Source organism: Lepisma saccharinum, chromosome 3, assembly GCF_977018435.1.
Source record: "Lepisma saccharinum chromosome 3, izLepSacc3.1, whole genome shotgun sequence".
Taxonomy (NCBI): Eukaryota; Metazoa; Arthropoda; class Insecta; order Zygentoma; family Lepismatidae; genus Lepisma; species Lepisma saccharinum.
Genome location: NC_139231.1, coordinates 81,456,381 through 81,476,136, shown reverse-complemented (window position 1 = coordinate 81,476,136; position 19,756 = coordinate 81,456,381).

Below are 19,756 nucleotides of genomic sequence, written 5' to 3'. Positions count from 1 at the left end.
GCTTCATGATCCAAATAGTGTTGGATATGTTGTTGTTTGGCAGGATAGGATAGATAAACCATATATATATCGCGGCCGAATGTTATTGAACTCTTTTTTAAAAAGATGGTGGAGGAGGTTGAGAAAACTGGCAGCCTCTTATGCCAATCGAAATCAATGCTTCCATTATCTAGCGATGAACTTCAATCTTACAATAACATTGAAACGTGTCCGGTGTGTGATCAACATTTCACGGATGAGATTCGGAAAATATGTCACCATAATCATTTCACCGGAAACTACATTAGTGGAATCTGTAACACCTGCAACCTCAAGATCCAGAAGCCTAAATTCGTACCAATATTTTCTCACAATGGATCCAATTACGACTTCCACTTTTAAATTAGGAATCTTGGATACGATATGCAAAAAATAGATATTCTTGCTCAAAACGAAGAACGTTATATTTCTATAAGTAAAAAAGTTAAAATTCCAGGAACAAATGAAATTATAGAGATGAGGTTTCTAGATTCTTTTAGATTCCTATCGGCAAGTCTCGATGCTTTAGCGAGTAAACATACTGACGAACAATTTAAAATTACAAAAGCTAGTTTTCCCAACATACACGTAGAACTGATTAAACTTAAAGGCAGTTATCCTTACGAATATGTAACTATGAATCTAAATTTGATGATGACACTCTCCCACCTCCAAAAGAATTCTTCAGTCAACTGAAAAAAACCGGAATTGCGAATGAAGAATACGATCATGTGAAATTAATATGGAAGAAATTGAGATGCAATACTCTCGGCTATTATCACGATGCATATCTCAAATTAGACGTAACAGTACTTGCTGATGTTTTTCAGGTATTCAGAAAAACAGCAATAAATATTTATAAATTAGATCCAGCATACTTCTACAGTCTTCCTGGTTTGGCGTGGTCTGTTATGTTGCTCCAGACCATGATCAAGTTGGAATTGATATCGCATGTGGACATGTTACTTTTTATAGAAAGAGGGATACGTGGGGGGATGGTGCAATGTTCGCAGAGATACGCAGAGGCAAACAACATTCACATGTCTGAGAATCAATACGATGCAAATCGACCTTCGAATTACATATTTTACGCTGACGTAAACAATCTCTACGGATTCGCAATGATACAAAAACTTCCCTACGGAGGATTCGAGTGGATAGATCCCATTTCAATTGATATTAATCATTTCGACGATCGTAAATTTGGTCTGTTCATTGAGGTAGATATTGAATTTCCAAATAATTTGCATGATACTTTTTCCGATTTACCTCCGGCTCCCGAAATTAAATGTCCACCTGATTCTAATCAAAGCAAGCTTATGTTAACTCTGGAGAGAAAAGAGAGATATGTCGTCCACTACAAGAATCTCCAGTTTTTGATTGGGAAGGGTGTTCAGGTAGTAAATGTGAGAAGAATTCTCAAGTTCATACACTCTCCATGGTTAAAATCTTATATTGAGACCAACACGAGACACAGAACAGCTGCCATTTCAGAATTAGATAAAGATTTTTATAAACTAATGAATAATGCCGTTTATGGAAAAACGATGGAGAACGTCAGAAAGCATATAGACATAAAATTGGTTTCAGATAAAAATAAATGTAGAAAATTGGTATCTAATCCTAGATTCGCGAAAAATTTACGAGAATTTAACACTTTTTAATCTAGATATAAAATTGATAAAATTCAGAAAACCTATTTACGTTACGAATTTCATTATAATATTATGAAAACTTTCTATAATGATAAGCTGTCAATTTTGTACATAGACAGCGATAGTTTTATTTATGACATACAAACACCTAACCTCTACGAAGATCTTAAACATCCTTCCATGCTTGGGTATTTCGACACTTCTTCCTACCCTCAACCTAACAGATTTGGAATTCCTTCCTGCAACAAGAAGGTTCTCGGTAAAATGAAAGATGAATGTAACGGTGATATTATTGTTGAGTTTGCTGGTTTGCATTCGAAGATGTATACATTCAGAACAGAGAGTAGCGTCACAAAGAAAGCAAAAGGAACTTGCAAAGATACCGTGGAAAACAAACTAACATTCCAGGATTATATTGATTGCCTTTCTTCACAGTCGAGGATACTTCGAGAAGATAATAGAATACAAAGTCAAACCATGAGATTACAACACAAAAAATAAAAAAAAGTAGCCCTGGATCCACACGACGACAAGAGGTGTATCCTCGAGTGTGGAATCCATACTTTGCCTTGGGGGCACTTTAGTTTAGAAGTTAATAATAATTGCAGTCAACACATGTGAAAAAAAATAAACCTTACATCAAACCAAAATTTTGAAAATAACAAAAAAATCTACACGTAGTCTAATTTTTTATATATTATTCTCTCCTATTAAAATTTTTCTATCACTCTTTCATTTTTTACATCATAAATATATGATTTTTACACAATTAAAATTGCACTGCATATTGTATTTTCAGGTAGAGTTTCATGAAATTCACATACTAATTTAATATTACTTCGATCATTTATAACTACCAATTTTCTTTTCGACGCATTTATTAAAAACATTGGTCTGTGAATTATGAACTCATCTGGATTATAATACATATCTATGTTACCTTCAGTTACTCGTTTAAAAGCACTATAAGCTTCATATAACTTCAAATAATCTTGCTCTGTAATATTTAAATTGTAATTTTCACGAGGATATACTTCATTTCTGCCATTCTTCAGATACACATTTTTAACTTTACAATTATCAAACTGGCTGCTATCCTTTTCCTGATTGTCATCTCTCCCTGTTTGAAACAGCACAGCTACAAACTCTGACATGCCATATTGCAAAGATTGGAACTGATTAGTAAGATCAAATTCAAACAATTTACCCTCCACTGACCTCTGAATGCATTGGTATGTATAAAACTGTATCGGAATTTGAGGATTTTTCAAAATGTTGGCTTTGTATTTGAGAGCATAATTCGATTCATATTCAATTATAGGCATTCGTAACTCCATAGACTGGATGACACATTTCGCAGCTTCGGGTAAACTAGCCTCATTAGGTGTTCCATCTGCATTTAAAGTTTTGTATCTCATGATGGCATTATGATCATTGTGTGCTCTTATAATTTCTTTATAATCAGAGAAAAATCCAAATAGAAATCTCATGGGGAACAGTACTGTGTGACTTTTTGCTTGAATTTTTGTTCCAGCTTCGAACCCACCAACTTTATAGTATGCACTCTCTGATTTGGACAGTTTCAATGACCCCACTGTAGTGGATGTAATTCCAGGACAATCAATCCTGTCAATTACTGTACCATGCTTCCTGACTTCAATTTAAGAAAATAAGAATGGAACAAAATTATCTATAATTTTTACATTAGCCCCGGGGAGGGAATATTCTTCACCATTACTTTGTTTTACAATATCAAATTTTATATACAGATCAGATCTATGTGGATGAATGAATCCGTCCCCCACTGTGATTTCATACTGTATCTCTTTATTGGGCTGATTCAAATTTGCAAATGTCCTCCTGTTTGGAGGGAAGGACTGTAATTCATAACTCTCAATATTTTCCATCTTGGTATTTATTTATATATTTTAAATATTAATTTCTATTACCGCAGTGCTATTAGCACCGGCAAAATCGATGATTTCATTTTTCTCATTCGTAATTGTTATCTCTATGTATTTAACTTTATCAATAGAAACAGGGAAATAGACTGGTGGGATTGGGGAATAGAAGATAGGTTCCATAAATTCCGAATTCGGTTTAAATGTAGCAATGATACCTGTCTCCTTGTGACTGCCAATCGAATTTTCTTCTGCTTTGATAATCATACATTTGGCAATGTTACAGTGAATATTCAATGTCTCAATAGCTAAGAATTTTGGTATAAATATACCTATGTGCCTAACACCTGGTTCTAATTTGCTATTGTTCTCAAATCCTAAAAGTTCTCCCATGGTAGATAAATTCACTGTTTCATTGGTAGTTACAATCTCTACTCTGTGTGTTACAGAATTTTGAGAAAGCAAGACAGTGGTTGGAAGTTCAAATTGTAAAGTAGATAAGTTATACTGTCCAGGAGGAATAATTATTTTTCATTACCTACTAATATAGTATTGTTGTAGGTAGTTACATTCGGTATCAGATACATACTGTAGAATGCTCTTAGAGCTATGGATTTTGGATAGATAACATCATCGTGAAGATGTAGTTTCAAAACCGAAGTCTCGCTGGAGAGATGAAAAATTCCCATATTTAATATATAATACAGCTTTTTGAAAATCTTTTAATTTTATGTTTGGTATTTTATTTAAAATTCTGAGCATCGTAATGCAAACATGGACACATATAATTTGATAGAAATCTTGAATACGATCGTCGTTGTAATAAATTTTAACATGTTTCAAGTAACGAATTAATTCTGTAGGGGGCACCCCTCCGAAAGAATCGAAAATAAAAGCATTGTCATTTTGTTTATAATAGCATATCCAGTGAGTACCAACGTTATCGGACTTGTCCAAATTCACCACGCCACATTCTCGAGAGTGAGGACTACCTTTAGGGAGAGAATCAGACATGAAAACCCCTCTGAAGTGTTTAATTTTAAATATTTTAATTAAAGATTCAAAGTCTTGGTTGGTAAGAGCTTCTTTTTTTAAAATTTTCTGAGTGCTCTAGACTTCGCACCTTTGCCTATTTTTTTCTCCATGGCAAGATTATGACGCTTTTGCTCTTCCAGTTCTGCCTTATTTTTTTCGAATCAATCACACTTTTGGCAATAGCAGCACTACCCCCACCCAAGCTCCCAACTGCCCCCAATGCAGCCAGGATAGCTGGAATGCTGAATATGAATCCACCACTATGTGTTTTCTTCCTTGTATTTTGCAATCGTTTTAATTGTGGCGTACTGAGTAATAATTTCATTCCATTTACTTTGGCTATACATTGCCTCTTTTTTTCTTGTTGTTTTTTAGTTAAAATCGAATTAAGTTTTAAATTTTTAAGATCATGATATGGTATACAACTCCTTTTGGTTTCATGTTGTTGTTGTTGTTATTATTATTTTTCAGGGTATTTATATTACAAACCCCACCCTAATTTTTGTCTTGTATTCATAGCAATGGTTGTGCCCAACGCTGTTATTTTTTCACCCAATGAGGCATCTCTGCTTTTTAATTTTGCAAAAGCTGCCTCTTCCAGTTTTTGATCAGCCACATGACGATCATTCAGATCTTTGTGTGTGTTGTAAGCAATATCATGTTCTTTGCAAGCTGCATCCAGAGGATTAATACCCCTGTCCCCTCTTTCTATTCGTTTGGTTTGAGTTGCAGTTTTAAGTCCACTTTATGCACAGTAAGGTTAATCGGGACTGGACCTACAGTTTAAAGTGGAATCCGAACCACTTGTGCCTCCACCGGGTATCGAACCCGGGACCCCTTGATTACAAGGCAATGACGCTACCACTGCGCCATGGGGGTATTCGTTTCTCAAGTTTTGTACCAGGACCACAATATTGGTAACCAGGTACGTGTAACTCGAACGGAAGTTTATTAATAATATCATTTACTAAACCTCGACCCTCTGATATATTCCATAATTTAGGAGGTAAAGTATTGATAATTTTAATAAGGTATCCTATACCTTTAGTATCGTTTACAATAAAATTAACTAATTTGTCACTAATCATGTTTACAATACCCATTTTCTCATTATGGAAATTATTGTTCCCAGCATTTTCCTCCCCTGCTATAACCAGCAACCTATCTATAAGTTTTCTCACATCGTTTACCCATACAAATTCCTTAGGTAGAGTATTGAATTGTTTTATACCACTACCGGTTTTTAGTTGATTCCAGATAGGTTTAATCAGATTTTTGTATTTATCCCCGCTGCTCGATTTCACACGCTTTTGACTGGCATCGTTATTTTGGTACAAAGCATCAGAGAGTGTCAAAATTTCAGACTAACTTTGATAATCATCTTCTGTAAAAATTTTTGGTTGTTTTTTGGTAATGAGCTCCCATAGCTCTACGGTACCAGGATATCTGGACCAGCTGTTTCTCCCACCTAAATTAATTTTTATGTTGTCCCCTCCGAATGTTACTTTAGACTTGCCAATTTTCCATACTACGCCTTCATTTCCCTCCATAGTTAGATACAAACCAAATACTTCATCTTTTTCGAATTTTCCTGTACTCAAATAATCCCTTGTCAGGGGACCCAACTCGATTTTCTCTGATTCTTCTATAGCTGCTTTAGCAGGTGGTTTCTTAAGTACCAGAGGAGTGTGGATACTAGATAATGGCGTAGGAGGGAAATCTGCATAATTTTTAGCAGTAAGAGGTACCAATTCATTGATGAGGTTTTTATTCTGTTCTGTCACACCCTTAATCTCTTTACCAAGACCACTGATTGCATAGGTTGGTCTTGACGCTTGTGTTGTTCATAAAAACCTCGATTATCTGATTTCCAACCTTTGAAACGTTTGGACAAGTACTCTCGTAATTTCGAATTATCTTCTATTTTGTGTTTTGTCATATTTATTTTTTGATTAATGGTTATTTTATATCGTTTCAACGTTTAAAAAGTCATTGATTTTATTTCTGAACTTACCATTGTTAGGTTTCCGAGTCATATCTATAGTAACAAATCCAAAATCGTCGCTGTTCCAACGAGATGAACAGAATTTTGAAAATTGGTTGTAATTTAAGTCTCCTCCCACATAATCATCGTATCCATGTTTCAAATTAGTATGATCTTGCCGAAAAAAACAGATTAAGTTTGTATTATCTCGTAGTAATTGTTTGGGAATTTTGGAATAAGTTTGAGCTAAATATGAGCAGTCTATTTCTTTGTGACGACCCTGTGTAAAACAATTTCTAATTTCATTCTGATTTTCCAGAATAACATCATCAAACACCACAACAGAATTTCTCAAACATTGGTCGAGAGGTTTTATTGTTGATGCAAATGTAACTATGCCCAGTCCCTTGTACAGCTTCATGAGTTGTTGGTATTTCGGTTGTTCTAAACTTTTAGAAAATATATACAAGTTTCTATTTTTCCAATCTAGCCAATAGGGGGCAAGCAAGAAATTATTAACTAGCAAAGTGGTTTTTCCACAACCTGATGGGCCTGCAATGAGGCATCTTATGTTATCAGGTAACAACTCTCCATTTTTCTTATTAGTTTCCACTACATCTGGTAAACGCTGTACCACATTCCATGTTGGTGTCAAAGAATCACCTGGTTTGCTTCTATCCAACTTTTGTCTGGCAGACCTAGCCATTTCACATACAATTTATTATTTTTCTTCTTCAATATTTTCTCGATTAGATATGTATCTCGATATTTTGTTTTACTAAGTTACTCTTCATAGAATCTCCCTTTCAATATTTTGTTATGATTATCTTTTATGATATATGTATTTCTATTCCCTGGTAAAACTTGAACCACTGAGAATAACTCCGTACTCCAATTATTAGTAAAACCCTTCTCGAATAACTGTTTATATTTACTGACCCTTACCTGATCCCCTATTTTAAACTTTGGCTTCCTGCTAGTGTATTTATATTTTTGACAATAAACAGTAGAAATCAATTGTTGCTCATCAGATTTGGTTACCTCAGCAGGTTTCATGTGAATAGTACTGTGTACAGTATTGTTGTAATCCTGAACTAGCTCGGGTAAAATTTGCACCCACTTATAATTGCCCTGTAGAGTGAATTGTCTCCACATGCGATTTTTTAATGTCCTGTTGAATCGTTCCGCTATACTAGCTTTCAGATCACTGTATGTAGAATAATGTTTAATATTATGTTGTTGCATTAACTTAGCAAATGTAGAATTGTAAAATTCTTTCCCTCTGTCTGTCTGTAAATATTTTTGTATTCTTCCCTCACTAAATATCGACTTAAAAGCCTCGGTAACACAAGTACCAGTCTTGGATTTTAAGAAAACAGCCCATGCATATTTGCTAAAGGTATCAATAACTGTAAGCATATATTTGTAACCATGATTTACTTTATCCAATTTTTTTAAAGTCTCCCTTGGGGGAGCCATCTCAATCAGATCAGCCTGAAACAAATCATTTACACCTTTTGTTACTACACTCAATCGTTTGTAATTGCGACGGGCTGGTTTGTGTAATTCATGAACTATAGCTTGTCTTGACATCGAGTTCGAAGTGAGAATATCGCATAAAATGGATTGTCCTCAGGGTATAACCGCTTTATGTCAAATACTAGCTTGTCACCAATTTCAATATCAAAAACTGATAATTGTTTGTCGTCATGTACTTTATATTTATTGGTAGAGTCATCCCAGTATGCAATAGGTATTTGAACAGCCTTGTGTATACCATCTTCTCGCACTATAGTAAACTGAGGAACTTCAATATCTTTTCCATGTCTTAGAAAACTAAACTTCAGAAATCGTAAACTACCATCAACAAAAAATTCATGTACCTGAGAGTATCTACGTCATCTAGTCTGCTTAATACCGGTTCCAAGTGTTCGTTGATAGTACGAACCAACTCATCGTAGCTAGGTTTGATTTTTACATCAACATACAGTTGTTTATATTCCTCTTTGAGATCGTGAAGTTGAGTAGCAAAACCTGATAAAGCAGATTCTTGACTTGCTTCAAGAGTAGTAATTTGTAACGAAATATTAGAAATAATCTCCTGTAAATTTTCTACAAGTTTCAATTTAGAACTCTGGGTAGCAAGATCGTGTACTTGACTTCTGATTTTTGTAAATTATGCATGTAGTTCGTTAATTATTTGATTGTTGGGGAGACTAGCAACAGTTTCTCTGATTTGCGCAATTTCTGCTTGAATCTTTTTGATATCCGCAGATTTTAAAATTCGATGTACTGCTCTCCTCATAGCTCTGATTTCCTGAGAAGTAGGCAAAGCAACTACAGTATTCTGAAGTGTGGTAAGAGTTAATTTTATAGCATCGAGTTCTGTTGCATCAGCTGCATTTTTCAAAATTTCTTGCAGTTGCGTTATGTCATCCTGCGTAGGTGTAGACTGTTGCAGTGTCTCTAATTTACTCTGAATGTCGTCAATAAGATGATGGAAATGCGATAATTCTGATTCAGTATTCAAGCTTTCAAGCTTGGTAACTTCTTGTTGAACTAAAACTAGAATATCAGTAATGCCAGGCAGTTTCGATTCCAGAGTTTCCTGTACACTTGTTAGCTTATTTCTCATAGTTGCCATAGTATCTTCTATGTGAGCTATGGTACCTTGTATCTTCCCAAAATCTTCATAAGTCTCCAACTGTAATTTGATGCCGGCAACGCTCCGAGCAATAGCATTTAATTCAGAAGATGAAGGTAAATTATTGATAAAATCTTCCAATGTCTGTAGTTTCGATTGAACTTCTGTTATAGCTGTATGCAGTTCATCTGTCTGTAATTCAGATTTGATACTTTGCAATGTAGGAACTTCGAAAGATTGAAACTGTTCTTGCAATTTAGCAATACTACCATTTACCTGCTCATATTCTTCTTGAGTTTTGATATTCTGGATGATGGTTTGCAGTTCGGTACGAATACTATTTGCCTAGTCATTTAATTCCTGTTTCAGCTGTTCGGTATTCGTTCTCTGGATTTGTCTAAATTTATCAAGTTCTTTTTTCAAGTTGGCAATATTCTCTTCTAAGTTCTGAAGATTATCTATTGAAGCTAAATTAGTATATTTCTCAAGCAAAGATTTGAGTTCTCCATCAATTTTTACTATAGGATCAATCAGTTGAGTTTGAAGATTTGTAATCTCTGCTTGAATATTTAGATTTAGCGAATTCTATAATATGAGTAAATCTGATTTCAGTTTCTTTAGACGTACATCTAAAGTAGCAATCTCGCTGGAATTATCTGGAATCTCCTGTCGCCTTCTATTACCAAATATATCCATGTTTTTTTTTGTTTTTAGGTATTTTATATATTAATAAGAGGATAGATTATTCTTATTTCGATAAACAGAGGAATCAATTTATCATACTCTCCAATTATCTCAGCATACAAAAATTCACCAGCTTCCACATCATAAGACGTATCAGGAAGTAATGTACTATGTTTAATTCTATACAAATTTCGATCTATGTGCAAAACTGCCGCATTGGGTGGTGAAATGTTTATTTGAATTTTCCCACTAACAGATAATTTATATGATGATAAGTTATTATTAAATACAAATAAGTGCTTTCCAGTATCCTCGTCAACATGAGACCAAATACTATTGAAGTGAACAAGAAGTAACCCTTTCAATTGATGATAAATTTATCTAAATACATCCATGTTTACTGGAATTCTCTCTACAGGCTGATTATGTTGTTGCTTCTTAAACCCAAAAATATTCATTACGTTTTCTTTTAGCTATTTTTTTTATTATGTATGAAATATATATTTGTACTAAGTATAAAAAACTAATAAATACATATAATAAAAATAATATCCTCCTGTGCTTAGCACATGAAAAAATGTATAGAGGAGCACTGCAACAACACGTCCGTACTCTTCAACTGATCTCGCAAAACTGACTTATCTGTCACGTAACATCTTATCATGACAGGTTAGTATTTTATTAAGTTTCAGTTTTTGTAAGATTATGCCTCAGTATGTTTGGTCTTTAGTGTTATTTTTCATGTTGGTATATATTGTAAAATGTCAAGAAAATTTCAGAATCTGCAACTATCGCAGAGTATTTTGGTGTGGTATTTAGATAGGTTGCATTAATTCAAATAATGTAATGCAAAAAACTCTCTAAGTAGTCTAAAAACATCTGAGACAAAAAGCTAATCAGAAGACACCACGTCAGATACAAGTCATCATAATATTACGTAATAACCTGTTTGCATAAACATGATGCAACAAGTTACCATCTGTGCCATTGTAATGTTGCGTAATTAATAACCTGTTGCATAAGCATGATGCAATAGTTTACCCTTATAAAAATACAATAAAGGGAGATTAATATAGGGAGCATCACAATATTATGTAATGTTACGTAATTTAACTCATAAGAAATTATGACACTCGTACTAAGTGTGAGGTGAAAAATCACAGATTTGCAATAGTATAAAATCGACACAAACATCGTCAAAATAGGTTTACCATTGTGCTTAAATTAATAAAAATAATAGGCCTCGTGCCAAGTGCTATTTTGAAGGAACCTGATTATACTACTGAGAACCTACAAATCGTCATACTGATTGTTACTTTTGTGCAATAGACATGAGAGACTTCAAAAGCATAAACAAGAGAGCAAAGTTACAGTATCCCAGTTTGCCTTCATCCATTGCTCCAGTTCCAAACTGTGACGAACTTCCTATTCCGAAGCCACCTGAGCCATTATCATCGGAAGAAGAGCCAGAGACCAGAGGTGATCAGGATATTAGTTTTGCTGATGAAAATACAGGTAAGGAACCACAGTTACTCAACCAACAAGAACTGAATGACTTAATCAGAGATCTAGATCTGCCAAAATCGAAACCAGAACTTCTTGCCTCGCGATTGCAACAGTGGAACTTTCTCCTTCCGTCGTGTAAAGTAACAAAGTACAGACTCAGACACAAGACGTTTGCTAGTTTATTCACAATGGATGAAAAATCTGTGCTATTGTCATGATATCAGTGGTCTTTTTGAAGCTATCGGCTTCCCTCACTATCCACCAGAGTGCAGTGGCGGATTAAAGACGTTCTCTCGGAGAGGGCGGGCACCCATTACGGCGCCCCCCGAACTTTCGAGGCCACACTTCCCTCACAAACTACGGTCCTACCATATGTCATGAAATCACTGTCGTAACTAAAATGTTAGAGACCCAGCCGTGCGTAATGTGCTTTTATTTATTTTTTTATTTTTTGAAAGACATAAAATGCATGGTAAATGTATTTCGAACATAATTCTTTCTTTACATGTAACATGTATAATTGTCATGTACAATATGTATGTGATTTACACATGTGCAATATGGAGCGACGTTAAATAAGAAAATACATGCAACATGCTAACACTAAAGTCTGTAAAGTCTCTTTAATACATATATATATACAACATATATTATTTAAATACATTACATAATCAATTCACCCACCTCATAATAAACCAACAGCAAAAATTATGAAAACTGTCCAAAATTCAATTAAAAGAAGTCTTACTTTTCTCTCTTTTCTGTAATGCGATGTAAATTACCAGAAACACATATTGCAAGCGAGGCAAGATAATTTTTAAATCCAATTTTTTGCATTGAAAACAATATTGATTTAATAGGGCGCAAGTAATTCCACGGGGCGCCATGGGATTCTCTCTTTTACAACTTGTTTCATTTACATCGTTCAGCGCCCCTTAACTACGGCTCGGAACTTGGCAAAAGTAAGGAAAGGAGGCATTGCGAGCAAAGCGAGCAAGAAAATTTTACAAAATGTATTTTTATTTGCATAAAATTTGAAACCAGGAGGGGTGCAATTGCCCCCTGCAGGTTCCCTTGGCCGTCAATGTTGAATTGATTTCCGTCCAAGGTTAGGGACAATGCCCCCCTGTGGTTGCGACATTGTGTAGCACATCAATCATTCTAAGTTGTGTTAACTTCAATAAAATAAAAACTGTAAAAGATTTCTCAAAAATTAAAATAAATAGATGTTTTATTCCAATAGATGTGACTGTCGGGAACAGTGGAGCAGTTTAACCTATGTCTTGCCCCAAACAGGCAAGAAGAGTGCTGATTTGTCACCTTCCATGGTTGCTAATTCTTAGCTCTTGGGTATCTCATGAAATGCCACAATGTTTGACACATTTCGTTCCAACTTTGGAAAATTATCAATAAATAATAAAAAAAAAAAAAGCCATTGTGAGAGGCGCAGGAGAAGAATGATCGCCTCCTCAAGCCTTTAATTCGCCCTTGCAGCAAGCTTCTGAAATTGATAGTTGTAATTCGCCTAAAAGTTTTCCTTGTCACCCTAGTGCCGCTGGGGTATATGTCAGCTGTTCTCTTTCCCTGGCTATGGCCTTTCCAGTGACTGTGCATGAAAATATGAGTGAGGAGGCAGAGGTGGCGGAAATATTTTCTAGTCGCCCCCCCCCCCTTTTTTTCCTTCGTCATCCTTACCTTTGTTCACTACTCCATTCAGGCTCGAGCCATGTTGGACACAAAGTTTCCTGGTCGATGGATAGGACGTGGAGGAACCGTTTCTTGCCCAGGCCGTTCGCCTGATTTCTGCCTTTGGGGACTACTTAAAGAAAAGTGCTACCACGAAGTTCCAACAACGCCAGAAAACATGCGGCAACGAATTATTGATGCTTGTGCCTCTATCACTCCTGATATTTTGGGACGAACAGTGTGGAGCTTCAGACACCGTGTTTTGAAATGCATTGAAGAGAACGGTCATCATTTTGAACATTTGCTCCTTTAAACATTTATTTGTGTACCTCAAATGATAACTAATTTGAATTTTGTTGTTCATATGAAATTGTTCCTTGAAACCAAAGAGTTGGAACAAATTAATATTATTTATTGTTACACAAAAACATAAATTGCAAACAATTTTCTTTTGCCGAATTCTTTGCACAGATTTTTTTAATAAAATTCGTTTTTGCAATGTTCTCAACGGAAACCAGAACTGTTATTACATAAAGGGAACAAAATGAAACTGAAACTACAAAATGTTTATAAATGTTCGACGGTTGCAATTTTTTTACAAAATTTTTTGAACAAAAAATACTTCTTTTTCAACACGGAATCCAAATATGTAAAATGAATGGGTGTGTTCCATTTGAAATTCCACATTTACCCCCATCCCCCTAAGGGGTGGGTGGCGGGAACGAAATTTTTGCGGCATTGACTTACCCCCTCAATAGTATCAAACTTTTTTGTGAAATTTTTTGATTGGATGCATTCTGCATGCGATATTCCATACTATCATTATAAATGGACCACCCGGTATATAGCCTACATACTATACGTATATATGTTCTATATTAATTGTAAACTAAATCTTTGACTACAAATTTGGATATTTGTTATATACTTGTGCTGTTATAATGCTTATTTCATTTTATGTTTATGCAGTAAACTTAGCGGGTAAAATTGCATAAATTATTTTCAAACTGAAAAGCCTGTTTTTTTCATTTCATGTAGACTTCTCAAGGAACTTCCATCACTGATCCAAACATTGGGCAAATGAGTGAGTGGGCATGTGTTTATATTAAGGACGGTTTTTAAAAATGATATTGAAGAGATCGTAATGTAGGAATATGTAGCAGTGTCGAGTTGCTGTTAACCTAAATTCTTGGAGGGAATGTAACGATTTCTCCCTCAGAGGAAATTTCTGGAATATTCCTATTCGGTAGCTGTAGTAGGTATCAACCTAATTCTGGGTGGTTCTGTTTCATGTGGTCCATCACATTTTTAACTTCCACTATCATTATGCTCATTCACATGTAGGGAGCAGGGTGCTGCATATTTACTAAACAGTTATGTAAAAATCCACTATTTCGTGAAAAAATCCTTCACTTGGGAAATTTCGACATTACAGGAAAATTTATATTATGTACATCATTAGTAACACCAAATGAAATAAAAAAACACCAAAAAAAGTCGCCCAAAATTAGTTGCGTAGTGTTATTAATTACACATTTTCGCACACGACTGTCAATACAAAACTGATTCACAACAAATGTTAAGCAAGTAGTTCCTTTCTTATTCACATTTACTACATGGGAACTCTTTAGCGCTAGGGGGGGGGGGGGGCGCCTGGATCTTCATCTAAATACCTCTTTTTGATCTTTGGGTTTTGAGGGAGCTGCTGATGGGACCATCACTTGGATTTTGTGAAGAAATTGGAGGGTATTGAAAAAACTAATGGAAGTGTTGGAATGCATGGATAAATTTATGAGTAAAAGTTGAATCGTGGGAACAGTATCCCGTCAAATGGACTGCAGGTAGACATGAACAAGGCAGTGAAAAGAATGCAGAGCAGAAGTAAGAAAACTGTTAATCCAGTATGCGAAAGTACACATTTAAGCATAAGCTTCTGCAGAGGTGCCAACAGGGGGCTGGTAGACTAATAGGAAAAAAAAATGGGGTAATAGAGAAAATGAGATCAATATTTACATATACTTATTAGAAAAAAGGGGTTTATAATAAGTATATGTAACTATTGATTTAATTTCGCCTATTACCCCAATTTTGCCTACTAGCCCTTCACTTAATTCAGTGTTACCAGCCGCCGTTGAAGGATATGGGGGCGGGGGGCAAACGGAAAGACCGCGCCATCAAAATTTTATGGGTGGGGCTGTAACCATGGGCGTCCGGAAGGGGGGGGCAAGGGGGGCCGTGCCCCCCCTGGAAAATGAAAGTCAACCAAAAAATATGTATTTCATACATATAATTTCATTTTAGCCACAATAATATGTGTTATTTATTGCATGAACACCATAAATTCAAATTTAAGCATTGTTTTTAGGGAACAACACTATTTTTGGGGAAAATTTGCCTTCGTTTGCCCCCCCTGGAAAAAAATACCTTCCTTGCCCCTCCCTGGAAAAAATCCTGCGGACGTCCATGGCTGTAACGTGGCTGTTTCCTGTCTTCTCTTGAATATGTGCCATTTGCCAAAGTCGAACATTTTCCTCTGACGTCGGCTTTGAAAGGAAAAACATTTGGTTCACAAATATAGCTGTTTTGCACTCTACAGTAGCGGGAGAAACAAAACTTATAGCTTAAAATAATATGCAGACGTCCGTGGCTGAGTGGTTACACAGCGCGTTAAGATACCAGGCGTTCCGGGTTCGAATCCCGGCCTGGGCATGGGTGTTCCTTGTGAGTGCCCTTTCATTAATTTCATCAGTCATCCTCATCTCGTGATTAGATAAAAGTGGCAGAAGAACGACACTAAATAACAAAAATTAAATCAAATCTTAAAATAATATAAAATGCATACTTTTTAAATATATGTAAAATAAATTTACACCTTGGCAACATGCTACACTGCCGGACTCTGTGGCCGAGTAGTTAGCACATCGTGCTGCGACGCCAAGGGTCTCGGGTTCGAATCCCGCTCGGGCTTGGTTGTTTGTGAATGTCCATTCATCAATTTTATCATTTCATCACTCATCCCCATCTTCGCAAATTAGCCAAGAGGCACAAAACGCGAAGTAAAATAAACTAAATCAATCAATCAATCAACATGCTACACTATGAGCGATGAGGCGGGGTAGGGGACGATCCGAACGCAATTCCTTAGTAATTCATTTACTTTAGCTACTTCCAAGTTGGTGCACCATATTTTATCCGTTAGATAGAGAAAAGTGACTTTCAAGTAGTAGACATGCTGCCGTAATTAATATGGATTATGTCATTCATGGTCTTAAGGGGAGGGGGGAAGCGCCATTGGCTTTTGATGGATGGGCACCCCTGGCACGCAGCTACCGCAGACATTTGCCAATAAAAATGGAATTCGTCATCTTGCCTCAAGTTCTCCTATGCAGAAGAGCTACACGACAAAAGGAATTGTCCGGAACAAAGATTCCGTCCTGAAGAAAGAACCCAACAGGATTTTAGGAGAATAAAATGGTAAATTTTCACCAAAACGTCCATAGATTATTCCAATGTGGAAACGTTTGGGGGGGGTGGAGTAGGCCTACATGTATCATCAAGATTGAGAAAGAACTTGGAATTTTAAAATTCATCTGAACAATTTTTAATATAGGCTCCGCGCATGTTATGTGCACTACGCCCCGCACTCACCTGGACCGGCCTTGTGTGGAGTCACACAATGGGTGTGGAGGTAAGGTTCCACAAGTTCTTGGTCTCTGCCATTTGTAACGTGCTGCTTACTTCGAGCAACAGGTGTACAATATCAAAACTACAAGCAAGTTGTCGGTCGTAAATACAGACCGACGCGGAAAGGTTGCTTTTCCCGTAGCGCAGACTGTGAAAGCATAGGCGTGCGGACAGGGGGCAGGGGGGGGGGCAATCCCCGCCTAATCACAGCGGTTCGTAGATTTTTTTTCACGGAGGGGCCAGCAAGGTATTTTTTTTTTCAAGGGAATAAACGAAGCATATTACCCCGATGATAGTGTTGCCCCTTCAAAAACACCACTTGAATTTGTAATTATCGCGTTCCTCTGTCCCTATTATAATAATTAATGTAAATTGCTATAACTGAATTCAAATTATACGTGAGAAATATGTACTTTTAGGTTGACATTGTTTTTCTAAAGGAGAGGTGCGGCCATCCTTGCCCCCTTCCACACGTCCATGCCCCTATATTATTATACTTTCACGTAGAAATGCAGTGTAGAGGAATCTTATCATCGTTATTAAGCTCTTAAAGAAAATATATTTTCAAGGCAAGGAAAGTTCAATGCAAGTACGGGGGTGGGTGAATTATTTCCTATGTAATTTAACTATCCTGCTTTGTTCTCTGGCAAATTTCTTGTTATTGGTCTGTTATACTGCCTCTATGATTCTGAATTTAATAAATATATATATATCTATACAGTTGAAGCTGAGTTATACGTATGTCAAAGTGAAGAGAAAAAAATACGTACAACTGAGAATTACTTACAAATCCTGTAATTGTATCTATTTTGAGAAACAAGATATATGTAATGCAGGTTATGTCTGTTATAAAGTGGTAAATTAACGAATCTGAAAGTTTGATTCTTAAATACATGTAAGTAGCGCTTCTCCTAAATCTGCATATCTTCCATCTTGTCGACGGCTGCGTTTTGTCGATTTACTACCAATTTTAAAAAAAAATTCTAAAATAGCATGACTTTTACTAATGAATGTGCAAAGTGGGGTATACGCGATGCCTAAATTTTCAGCTATTTCAGTTTTAGTGTTGTATGGATTAGCATATATATAGTAATGTGGTTCCCGTATAAATTTTACTTTCTGGTCAAGCGTGTAAACTTTCCTCTTTCTGTTCTCCATAGCCGACCAGTAGCAACTGAAAACGTTCACTGAAGGAACCGCTGTTCTGTTTTTTTATTATTATGGAACACGACAGACGTCAGCTATCGCCTATCCTGTTTCTTATTTGAAACTCACCTTGTGTTTTTGTAACGAAAAAAACTGTATACTTCTGTGACATTTTTGTAGTTTGGCTACGTACAAATCAGCTGTATTTTATGAAAATTAGTACGGTGCCATGGGCGGAGTGCACAGTGGATGATGCGCACATGACTTCGTGGCCTTGACTGCACCTAACTTCGGGTTCGCGGAACCGGTCGTATGACTAAGATAGTAGAGTGGAGGGTTGTAGAGTTGTCAGTCGTAGGAGTGCTATTAGTATTATTATTATTATTATAGTACAGAAACAATATTATTATTGACTGATTAATGCATTTGGTGACTTAAGTTCACTTCATGCACAGTGAGGCTAACCCGGACTGAACCTGAGCCCGTGAATATTATTATGTACGTAAATGCGTTCAGGGTTTACTGACCCGATAGTGTAGTGGTTAATGCTGTCGTCTTGTAATCAAGAGGTTCCGGATTTGATTCCACGTGGAAGCACATTATAGTGGTTCACATCCCGCTTAAATAAACTATACGCTTTGCCAAAAAAAATGTTATATAGGCTACTTGTGTCGATAAATGTATAGACTTCTACAGTTTTCAGAAAAAAAAGCACAAATTTTCATGTCCAGAGCTGCATAGGCCAATCCCCCTCACCCCTCTCTCTCACACACACACGCGCGCGTAAGCAACGTTTTGCCGTTCGTGCACGGCTTTGGCCGGTAAAGCAAAACGGAAACATCTCTATTTATTTATTTTTTTTGCTTTTTTTAATACACCGTACTGGAAACGTAAGAACTTCCACTTTGCATTTTTAAATAACATTTCGTACAAAAGCATACAAAAACTACACGTTTATATACACACACATACGATATAGGGGAAAATGGGGTAGCCCCGGACATGTTCACACAGTGACGTGCTTCTTGGTAAGAAGATGCAAAATTGTTTTAAAACAAGTCTGAAATATTTATTTGGAATGTGATCTTTATTGACAAAGCAAAGTTATCGAAAGAAATGCAAAAAGAAGTACATAAACAAATGACAATACAGATCGCTACATTTTACATATTTTCACATATTGGCGGGTACCACCGGACACTTAAGATAATTGAAAAAAATCATATTCTACACTTGGAAGGAACAATAAGAACACCTACCCAGGACGTTTACAGTGATCACATGTGTAATGGATATCAGTTGATTCGATATCGGTGCAGTTGTCATGGGCCCAGCCATCGCAGGATCGACACTGAATCCAGCCTTCATTGAACGTTTCACCGCAAATGATGCATTCAGTTGTGCTATCCTGTTCGTCTGGTCGTATGTCCTCTTTGTTACTGTCACAAGCAAGCTGATCGTGGCCCATAAGCTTCTTGCGACCTTTCTTTGCTAATACATGTGTTGAGGTCACCTTTCTTTCAAGTTGCTTCTTATATGCTGAAGATGTTAGTATCTCACTCACTGCAGTTCTTCTTGTTCGTGACGCTAAACGTCTCTTACGATTTCCTGGTAATGGTGATAACTTTTCAATAATGGAGAGCCCTTTGCTAGTTGATGGACGAGGAGATTCAGGTTCCTCGGTGACATCAGACGCGGTTGGCTGTATAGCGCAAATGTGCAGTGAACCCCCAGTAATATACAAAATAAACAATAACTGAGAAGTTCATAAGCGTAGAGTGGCAAATTCTCTTAGTGAGAAGGAGAAACCGCG